This window comes from Rattus rattus, chromosome 6 (genome assembly GCF_011064425.1).
Source record: "Rattus rattus isolate New Zealand chromosome 6, Rrattus_CSIRO_v1, whole genome shotgun sequence".
NCBI lineage: Eukaryota > Metazoa > Chordata > Mammalia > Rodentia > Muridae > Rattus > Rattus rattus.
In genome coordinates, this window is record NC_046159.1 from 64,387,140 (window position 1) to 64,398,933 (window position 11,794).

The following is an 11,794-nucleotide window of genomic DNA, read 5'->3' on the forward strand; positions in this document are numbered from 1 at the left end:
TGTGTGTGTGTGAGAGAGAGAGAGAGAGAGAGAGAGAGAGAGAGAGAGAGAGAGAGAGAGAGAGATATCTTTATTCTATAAACCCTGCCTAATATAGTGTGGTCTTCACACACTGCTTTATCAATGTCCAAAGCAATGTCTTGCCTGACTTACATTGGGACAACACATTTATATAGACAGAGAAATATATTGCACAAAGAGTATATGAGGCAAACGGAACACTTCTCAGAGGACACCAAGGAGAAAGTATTACACCTCTTGGTATTTTCTGGATGATCCCTGCAAGAGTGAATGAAGCTGGCACATAGCCCTGCACAGGGCAAATGGAGCCAGGAGGGAAGGGGGTAGGTCTTATACTTATTTTGTGACTCAGGGGAGGACTTGAGAAAGAAATTCTGTTACAAATAGAGTCTGAGTTGCTGGCTCCCTCTGCCTCCATTTCCTTCTCTCTCGTAGCCCACAGTTCTGCTCTGCTCTGAGGAAAGAGACCACAGCAATGCCTAATGTTGTCGCCTTTCTCTTGTGCAGCCACAAAGAATTGATAAGGGGCTAAGGCAATCTTTCAAAACCATCTTCTTTCCAACTTCTGGACAATGCATGATTTCCACCCACCCTTAGTCACTAACAGTCACTTACATTGTAAGGCTGAACAAACAGAGAAGAATCAACAGATGGATGAAAACGTCTCACTTCTTCATCAGAAAGGGATTTAAAGTACGGGAGCAAACCCTCCCCAGGAAGCCAACTTACTACATGGAGACAGCGAACTTCAGAAACTTCAGTTTGTATTTTTACACATAAAAAGGTATTGCACCTAAGAAGAAGAAATACACATTCAGATAAAGAAAAGAATACTGAAAGGTAAAGATTCATGCTTTATACTACAAAAATACCATATTGGATCTCTTCTATTCTTTGAATTTTAACAAAATAAAAACATTTTCTTCCCCACCTATGAGGTTGTGTATTTGCAGAAACTGCTTCCTACAGAAGGGGAAAGGTGAGCGCCAGGACTGAGATGGGAGTGAACAATGATGTATAAATGATAGCTGGGATTGAAAATAATAACGATGAACATATGTAGGAGGTCAAAATATAAGAGAATTCAATGCCTGAGCATGAAATGAGTATGGGGAAAATGCAGAATTTTCTGAAGGGTGATGGCAATGGAAGGGATCTGAATTTAGATATGTTGAGGTTTCTTTCTCAAGGCAGGAAGTTCTCATGCTGACAATCAAACTTCCCCTCAGAACTCGTCAGCTCCAGCAGACAATGAAGCATTGCAGCACGAATAATTGTGACCCCAGTACTGCATACCTGCCAAAGATAATTCATGTGCAAGAGCCTCGGAGAGGCATTTTCAGACGTGGAAGAAACCGGAAAGCAAATTACCAAAGTGCCATACCTGAAAATATAAATCAAGGTGATATTTGGAACTGCCTGAGAAATTGAAATGAAGAATTCCAAAACGAGAGAGACGAAGCAAAACGTCTACAAGGACCAGCCTGGAAAACACAGTAAAGAATGCGTGTCACTGCTATGACTCTCATTAGAAGTAGAGGCACAATGGAAGGAATTGTAATATATTTTAAAATGCTATAGCTCATTGCTGTAAAAGCTGTGAGGTATGTGTGGTATCCCTCATTGCCCACTATAGCTCATTTGATGTACCATGGTGATGGAGCTGAGGCTGGGCTCTCAGGAACCTGCTGAGACTTCCCTCAGCAGACACTGATATGTGTGGGCATGAGAGTGCTTCCTCAGTCAGAATGATAGTTCCCCTGTGAAGTCTGCCACTTAGGACATCAGACATGCCCTTTTGGACAAGGACATTACACAGTTGAACTGTAAGATTCAGCCATGCTCAGGTGGATGGGAGACAGTGCCTTGGAAGAAACCTGGCTTTGATTAGTGAGGAGCATGACTATTTGGCGGACTGTATTGTTTACCCTGGACTATTCCTTCTTAAGTCATAGTGTCACTCTTTTCTGTTGTTTATTTTACTGTTTTTATTACAACAGAGTAGCTTTTGCCCTACCATATATTAATAGTACAGAAGGAAGAAAATTTCATTATGTTGCACACAGGGTCAGCCATTCAAGTCCATAGGAAGTACAACTCAAAAAACATCACTGTTGGATTGGGAAGATGGTTTCAACAGATATGCTTGCTGTGAAAGCACATGACCAGAGTTCAAGCACCCAGTACCAATATAGAAGTCAGACACAGTAGTGCATACCTCTAACTCTCATTGCCAGGAAGGTAAAGGGTGGGGGGTGGAGGTCAACTCTAGGAAGGGAAAGCAGGATGGCGAGCAAGGCACCAGGTTCTCAAGGGATTCTCAGAGCCCTGATCTGCAATACATGGCATTAGATGGAAAATAGTTCCGAACACCAGTGACAGCAACAGGAACGAAGCCAGGGTGTTGGCCTGGCTGCCTCCCAACTTCATGGAAGTCCTAACAGGTGATGATGCTGTCCTCAATCCTTGGATAACTTCAGGCAGGATTCTCTTTGGGACTTGGAATTGGTTCAAACACTGGATATAAACTTATGCACTGTGCAATAAATCCAAATCTGCACCCGGATGTTGGTCTTCGAGAGTGGGAGGATTCCAGGATTGGTCAAGTGACCCCATCACCTCTCACACCCCCTTTACCCCCCCATCCTTGTCATCAGGTTCCCACAGGAGGACAAAGGATCCCGGAGTTCACTAGTCAATTAGTGAGTTCTAGATTCGATGAGAGACCTTGCCTCAAAAGCAAGACAAAAAGTGATAGATAAAGACAAATGAGGCTGACTTCTGACACCAACTCCCACTCATACAAAACACATACATTTTTTAAAAATAAAAAAATAAACAAAACTTTTTATGACAATCAAGTTGTTCCGTGTATATTATTTGCAAACTGATATTTTGCTGTACTAATATTTTACTTTCCTCTGATTGGGAGTTACATTTCTTCCCAATTCAGATTGGCAAACAATTCTATTTTGAAATGATTTATGCACATGCACAAAGATTTCTGTAGGGCAGATGTCCTAGGAATGGAGTTTCTGGGGTAAAGGCATACATATCCAGTTTTCAAATTGCATTGTGGATTTTGGAAGAGTTGGCAAGTTTTGCAGATGGAGTGGCTGACAGGCTCTTGCCCTACTGATATTTATGGTTGGTTGGAATATCCCACTGATATCCCAAATATTTTTCCTCTCTTGGCTTGGTAAGAGCTCAGTGATATTCATGGCCATCTTGGTTAGTTTTTATTGTGAATGTGGAACAATGTACAATAACTTGGAAGAGAACATTTAATTGAGTTGCCCTCCCTCACTCCCCCGTTTTGTGTGTGTAGATATATATATATGTGTGTATACATATATTCATGCATACATTCTGTGATTAGGGATTGTGAATATAGTATATCGAAAACATCCTGCATGTCAGTCTGTCAGCTGTGAAGGAAAGACTTCAAGAAGCTGATGTTATGGGGCTTCAAATATGCTTCACAAAGAGACCCTTGGGAGCTGGCGAAACCCCAAAGAAGATTCGGTCCTGCCAAGCGCTTCATTGTTGACAAATGATCCTGAAGCTTCACGTTGGCCTGACCACCGGGGTAGATCGAAGGCCGCTAGAGACCATCACCTGGGTCTCCTGTGGCTGCTGTGCTGAGAGACCCTTGCCTGCCCATGGAGGTAAAGGGGTCCACTTTGTCTCCCTATTTGATTCTTCCCTATGCTTTTGTATATAAAATAGTCTGTAAGTGGAAGATAGACAGATGGCAGATAGTCTCACACATGTAATTTTAATTGCATTATTTATTGTGTGTGTGTGTGTGTGTGTGTGTGTGTGTGTGTGTCTGTGTGTGTGTGTGTACAAGCATACACTTAGGAACGTCAGAGGACAACTTGAAGGCGTTGATTCTCTCACAATATGGGTCTCTGTGCCGGAACCAGGCCATTTGGCTTTATGGCGAGCACATTAACCCACGGAGTCATCTGGCCGTCTGGCTATCTTGTCACCTCATCTTTTGAAGCAGTGTCTATCACTGAACCTGGAGCTCACTGATTGCTAGTCTGGCTGGTAGTCCAGCAGTAGACGGTTGGAGAGCAGTTTGCTACAGGTGCAGTGGAATGGTGCCCTCCTGCCTCATACTTTTCCTCCCCTGCCTCGCTGACTCTCTGAAAGTTGGAGAATGCAATCACCATGCTATTCACAGCTCTCTGAGCATCGAGACAAAGACCAGTTCTCTGAGACGCACCTTCCTTTCATGCACAGAGACGCTCCCATCACCGATGTGAAACCTCCACACTGCCTGGGATTGGATGTCCCCCCCAACACACACGCCCCCATGGCTCTGAAGTCTATCAGCCCAGGAGAAGCGTTGGTGGGATTTCAATGGGGTTGAGGAGGACAATGGCTCCCTGATTGGGACGCCGCCCACCCCTGTCTGATATTGGGCGGCAGCACAGTGAGCTCTCTATTGAATGACAGTGATGTTCCCCAGCCGCCTCACTTTTGGAAGAATCTGTTGACTGCTGAGAACAGAGCGAGACAGTCAGGGAAACGTAAAGTCCTGTTTCTCAAAAGAGACGGGGAAGGGAATGGAGGTAGCTGTAAAGAGAAGAAAATTGCACTGGTTATCTGTCTAAGCTGGGGGCCCACATTCATTACACATCCAGTGTGGGATGCCTGGCCATAGCTGGCAATGCTACCACTCTCTGTTGCTGTGGTTTGGCTGAATGCCAGACACATCTTGCAAAGGACACTGTCACATTTAACCATTACAACCACCTTATAAGGTGTTTGTTTTAGTCCATTTTCTGTTGCTAGAACTGAACCCCACAGACTGGATAATTTATAAAGGAAAGAAGTTGACTTAGCTCAAGCAACCCATCAGTTTTAGCTCCATCCTGTCCACCCTCCGTCTGCCTCTCTAGCCTCTCTCTTTGTTCTGCAACTGTAACGTTGACTTCTGTTTCATCCAAGATTCCAAAATTTTCATTGACAGTCTTTGTGCATGCAAGCATTTAAATTAACTAGTTGGTATTGGAGGTGAGGTAGGCTGCTTTTGCAAAAAAAAAATGAGGTTCTGAATAATAGCTTTAAAGTGTAAAAAGTTGTGAGGAAGAGGGAGCAGAAAAGAAGTCCCATCTTACTCTGAGTTAAAATGCTAAGCTCATGTGTATGTACTACGTGTGCTGCACTGACAACTAATGTCATTGAAAAGCTAGAGCATACTTGGGATACACACATTTCAAGGCAATAAATCCCTTTTCATTGGTAGTTAAAATAAGTGAATCTTATCTCCTGCTTTCCAAAGAGCCAGTGGCTGCTGGGTTATGGTCCTAATGGCTTATACTCTCCAAATTCTATGACCAATAGCAGCAGGCATGGTGGTACCCTGTGATTGACAATTTGACCTTACATTGAGACACTACTGTGGTAGGCAGCACAAGTGGCAGTAAAGGCCTCAGGTCATGCATAACAGACTGTTCCCTACACACCCATTCATTCTATTTCCATCTAAATCCAGCCTTCACTGAGTTTAGGCACCTTCCTCCTCTGTGCAGGGAAGGGCCTTACATATGAGCCTTACTATTGGTCATTAGAAAGTCTGTTCTGCCTTTCGACTGGAACAGCTGGGCAATCCCATCCTCCAACATTTTATGTGGTGAGCTCATTTTTCTACTGTTAAACAATGACTTGTGAGGCAGGTGAAACACAATCAATTCAGTTTGGCCACTAGGCATGTACTGGCGCCTCCAACAGCCCCTCATCATGCTAGGTTCAGGACACAATGCTGAGAAAAATGTACCCCTTCAAGTCAGGGCCAGGAAGCCCTAAGTAAAAAGGACTTGAATGATTGCAACTATAATCTTGACTGAATAAAAATAAGAGACTGTGATTCAGAATGTATTTACTCACCTTACAAATATGCTAATCCTTCGAGTCATTTAGCCTGCTTTGCAGTGAATATTTGATTAGATATTTATGATCCTAATAGCTCATGTCCTCAAAGCTGTAATGCTTTATAACCTAATCTGCAGCAACAGCCGTAAGCTCCCTCTGTAATCAATTTAACGTTTGAAAGGTCTTTTTCCTGGTACCAATACAAATGGAAGAGAGGACACTCATACACACATTTTCAGTGTGGTTTGTAAAAATGCTTTATCTGGGTTAAGATTCACTAGGCTACAGACAACACTTCCGTTAAAATAAATGACTGCAACTTGGTGCTGTGATTCCTGTAATAGAAATAGCTCCGGACTACAGCAGGGCAAACAATTAATATCAATTGAGGAGATGACGTCAGAAACCCAACAGGGTAGACAGTATTTAGACTGAGCACGGCGGATGAGTGGAGTGCATTTTGATACGTAAGTGAAGGGACCAGAAGGGTATCCCAGGAGAAGAACCAGAGTACAGAAGCTGAAGAGAGAACACACACACGGTATGGCGGGGCATCAGTCATCGGCTGCAGTGAGCAGGACAAAGGGGCGATAAGGATGTGAGGACAAAGACGAAAGTGGAAAAAATCAAGCCACAGGATGAACAATGAACCAAGGAGAAAATGTACTAAGCTATTAATTCAAGTGCAGATAAACACCTGTGTTTATTCACTAAACAAATATTTGTTGGACACTGTCCCAGTTAGCTTTAATTGTCAACTTGACTGCACAAGTCATCTGAGAGAAACCCTCCATTGAGGAATTGACTAAGTCAGACTAAATCAGTGAGCTTTTTGTGGGTTGGCCTTGGCTGTAATTGACACAGGAGGCCCCCGCCCACTGTGGGTGACAACATTCCCTTGATTGTATAGAACGTCAACTGGGCAAGAGCGGCAAGCGAGCCTCTATGGTTTCAATCCAGTGCTTCAGGTTCCTGGGCCAGGTTTCTTCTAATTTGTCTCAGTGACAAACTTGACTGGGATATAAGCTGCATCGGCCCTTTCTTCCTTTGGGTTGCTTTTGGTCTAGATGTTTGACCACAGTAATAGGATATAACTAGAATGAGAGCTCCCCGTGTTCAGTCAGCAAGGATTCCTCAGGTACTTAAACAAACAAGCACAATGATGGTACTAGGCTGAGTGGTGTGTCTAGTGCCTTGCCAGCGTGAGACTCTGAGCTCTGTGGGCCCCCAAAACCTGTGAAAGGCCCTGCTACCCCAGCATTGGGGAGGAACAGGAGGATCCCTCGAACTTCACTTAGCCAACCAACCCCTAATCTACTTGGTTGATTAGTTTCAGACCAGCGAGAGACCCAGTCTCAAAACGTGATGGGCAGTGTCTGAGGAACCACACCACAAGCTTGCATGCACTTAGACATGTGTGCTTCAGCCCCCCTCTCACACACGTAGTCACAATACAAAGATCCTGCCTTGAGAGAAAAGGCTAAGTAAAAGTTGCTCAACTACAAACCATTGTTTTACTAGAAATTGTTGGAACTGTCAGGGGTGGGAGCCTGGGCTGGGACACTTCAGGGGTGGAGCCATTTGCCTTCAGTACAGAACTGGGATTGGATTTGAAATAAGTGGAGACTATGGTGAGTGCTGCTACAGAAACATTCCGAGTGCTACCGAGGGCCATGCATTGATGCGAAATTGGGGTAAGGGCTCTACCTGGGAGTTATTTTACTCCCACCAGGGGGAACCGTGAGCTTTCACAAGCCAGGTCTCACAACACTCACCTGTAATGACAGAGCTTACAGTGTGACTCTGGTCCTTCAGAGCTAGCCTCCCATTTCCTGCAAGCGGCTGATGAGCAGGTGCTAAAGGCTGCTCTGGAAGCATCTCTCATCCCAAGTGACAGATTTAAGCCACAGAATCTGTGCTGCTGGGCAGTTCTCCCACCCCCAGCCCCTTTGATGTTATTTTCTGATTTGAGCTGCTTGGGGTCCTCTGTGGGGGGTTCTCTTTTGCTGTCCTGTGACTGTCATTGTTATTGTTTTCACTTGCTTATCATAGCGTGTGTGTGTGTGTGTGTGTGTGTGTGGTGTGTGTGTGTGGTGTGTGTGTGTGTGTGTGGCCATGTGTGTGTGTGTGTGTGTGTGTGTGTGGTGTGTGTGTGGTGTGTGTGTGTGGTGTGTGTGTGTGTGGTGTGTGTGTGTGTGTGTGTTTGTGTGTGTGTATGGTGTGTGTGTGTGTGTGTGGTGTGTGTGTGGTGTGTGTGGTGTGTGTGTGGTGTGTGTGTGTGTGTGTGGTGTGTGTGTGTGTGTGTGTGTGTGTGTGTGGTGTGTGTGTGGTGTGTGTGTGTGTGTGTGTGTGTGTGTGTGTGGTGTGTGTGGTGTGTGTGTGTGTGGTGTGTGTGTGTGTGGTGTGTGTGTGGTGTGTGTGTGGTGTGTGTGTGTGTGTGGTGTGTGTGTGTGTGTGTGTGTGTGGTGTGTGGTGGTGTGTGTGTGTGTGGTGTGTGTGGTGTGTGTGTGTGTGTGTGTGTGTGGTGTGTGTGTGTGTGTGTGTGTATGTGGCTGTGTGGTTGTTGTTGTTGTGGTGTGTGTGTGTGTGTGTGTGTGTGTGTGTGTGTGTGTGTGTGTGTGTGTGTGGGTGTGTGTGTGTGAGTGAGTGAGAGAGAGTTTGTGAGAGAGGTGTGGGGTGTGTGTGTGTGTGTGTGTGTGGGTGTGTGTGGTGGTGTGTGGTGTGTGGTGTGTGTGTGTGTGGTTGTGGGGGGTGTGGGTTTGTGTGTATGTGTGGTGTTTGGGTGTGTGTTTGTGGTGTTGTGTGTGTGTGGTGTGTGTGTGTGGGTGTGTGGTGTGTGTGTGTGTTGGGTGTTTGTGTGAGTGTTTAGTGTGTGTGGTATGTGAGTGTGTGTGTGTGTGTGTGCAGTGTGTGGTATGTGTGTGTGTGTGTGTGTGGTGTGTGTGTGGGGTGTGTGTGTGTGGGGTGTGTGGGGTGTGGGGTGTGTGTGTGTGGTGTGGGTGTGTGGGGTGTGGTGTGTGTGGGTGGGTATGTGTGTGGTAGGTGTGGTGTGTGTGTGGTGTGTGTGGGGGGGCAGCTGGCGGGGGCACACTGGCCATGAAGCCCATTGGGTGGGAAGGTTTTCCTTAAGGGGCCAACAGTCCATGGACCTACACTCTGCTTTCTTGTAGTCTCAGGAAGTAAGGAGGCTCCCCAGATCCCTGAAGAACGCCTTAGACACATTGTGCATTGTGTAAAGGAAATGCTAGGGTCTTGTGTGACTGAAGAAGGCAAATACAGGGCTGCAAAATTCTCAGGCCCACAGGCTGCAGCCCACTGCACTCACAGGCTGGGTTCTCCTTGTCCTTTGAGGCACTGAAAGAAATCATAGATTTCTTTTTAAAATTATTATTGTCTTTGCGTGCCCCCTCTCTGTCTGTATGGATCTGTGTCTATCTGTCTGTCTTTGTGTGTGTGTCTGTCTGTCTGTGTGCCTATCTCGCTGTGCATGCTTGTGTGTTTGTACACATGTGGTTTGCCCATGGGTACACTTGTCCCTGTGTGCACATGCAGAGCCAGAGAGCAACTTCAAGTATCTTCCCTTCTTGCTCTCCGCAGCATTTCTTGAGTCCGGGTCTCTCACTAAGTGTGGGGCTCACTCATTGGCTAGACTGGCTGCCCATCAGGGTGCAGGATTCTGCCTTCACCGCCCCAGTGCTGGGGTTACAGGCCTAGGCACCACCCCTATTTTTAAGTGGGTACCAGAGGATGAATTCAGGAACTCATGCTGCTGAAGTGAGTGCTTTTCTGACTGAATTCTCTCCCTGGTTCCAAAGTTACACAGGTCAGATATCCTGTCAACTAGCAGCAGACTCCTGAGTTAAAGCACTCAAGACCCCATCCCAGATGTCTTACTAACCTTCTCAGGGTTAATATGGTTTCCTATAAAAGAACAATCTGGAAGGTAAGTACAGAAAACATGACATGAATCAAGAGGCAGGCACCCAGTGACAGGGTTCAGTGTTGGGACTGAAGGACTCAGGTATGTGACAAAGCATAATTTTTTTAGCCACTTTTTTAAAAAATGAAATGTAGGTCAAGAACATAATTAATCCAATATTTTAAACTAAAGTCCTAGGGAAGGAGGCTGGGGCGGGGGCTAAGTCAGTAAAGTGCTTGCTGTTGGTGTGTCTAGGCCACAGAGACCCTGTCTCAAAGGTGTTGATAGAAGTGGGGTGGGGCGAGGTGAGAGAACGTGAGGGAGAGAGCAAGCAGAATGCATTATGTACAGATTTAAGCCACAGAATCTGTGTATGAGCTTGTAAAAAAGATGGCGCCTGAGGTTGTCCTTAGATCTCTACATACACATTCACATATATACATACATGCATGTGTACCCCAACACACACACACACACAGAGACACACACACACACACACACACACACACACACACACACACACACACACACACACACACAGACACACACACACACACAAAGACACACACACACAGACACACACACACACACACACACACACACACACACACACACACACACACACACACACACAAAAAAAAACACAAAACACACACACACATTGACACACACACACACATTGGCCACACACGGCAACACAGGCTAAAATTAGATGGAAGCAAAGTAGAGGTGCGCGTTTTAATTTCAGCATCTGGGAGACAGAGGCAGGTAGATGTTAATTTGAGGCCAGCCTGGTCTACATAGTAAAGTTCAGACAACTCAGGGCTACATCGTGAGATCCTATCTCAAAAAAAAAAAAAAATCCAATTAAAAACTAATAACAAGGCTCACTGCAGGGGCCGCGCCCCCTCGTTCCCCGCATCACCCCCGCCCCCCCCCCCAGCGGGCTGCTTATCGGGGACAAAGGCCCCAACTTTGAGGCCAATGCTACCATCCACTGCATCCGCCATCCCATGATTTCCTGGAGATTCATGGTGCATCTCTTTCTCACCCACAGGACTTTGCAGTGTGCACTACAGAACTTGGGCAGTGCAAAGCTGGTGCCAGAGTTTGCCAAGAGGACTGTTAAGTTGATTGCTCTTTTTCTGTAGACAAGCGCTTGAGGGACTATCTTACCCAGAAAGGACACCAATGCTTCCCAGCGGTGCAGCACCCACAGAAAAGTTACCATTTCCCATCATCGATGATAAGGACAGGGATCTTGCAATCCTTTCGGGCATGTTGGATCCAACAGAGAACGATGCTAAAGGCACGCCTGTGACGGCCCGTGTGGTGTTCATTTTTGGCCCCGACAAGAAACTAAAGCTGTCTACCCTCTAGCCAGCCGCCAGGAGCAAGGACTTTAATGAGAGAGGCTCAGAGTGGTAGACTCTCTCCAGCTGACAGCAGCAGTTGATTGGAAGAATGGAGAGAGCATGAATGGTCCTTCCCAACCTCCCTGAAGAGGAAGCCAAATGACTTTTCCCTAAAGGAGTCTTCACCAAAGAGCTCCTGTCTGGTAAAAAAAGAAAAAAAAATACCTCCATTATACGCCCCGGTCTTAAGTTTTTGCCGAATTGGGACTGCAACTGCTCACCCATCACCGGTACCTGAGGAGAACAACTGACAGCCGTGGGTCCTTGTAGCAGTTCCATAGAAAGGTTGTGTTGTGGTCACAGCCGAAGTCCTGTAGGTTGCTCACTATACTACTGGCTCATTAAATAGAAATGGCACCGTAACTTTCTCGGGATTCTTTACTCTAGGCCTTCGCCAGTATTCTGCCCTCCATCCATCACAGCGTCCTGCTGACTGGCTTTCTTTGAAACAAATTATGTATTGGCAACTCCTTAGATCTCTGCAGGGTCTGTGATCAGCAAGGTAGTGTCAGTGGGGGGCTCCATGCTAGAATGATAAACACCTTCTGTAGCT

The 11,794-nt window shown here is 45.9% G+C and overlaps 1 pseudogene; it reads left to right on the top strand.

The window, feature by feature from the left end:
* Positions 1-9,820: 9,820 nt before the first annotated feature.
* On the top strand, positions 9,821-11,430 carry LOC116904327 (annotated as a pseudogene).
* Positions 11,431-11,794: the final 364 nt, after the last annotated feature.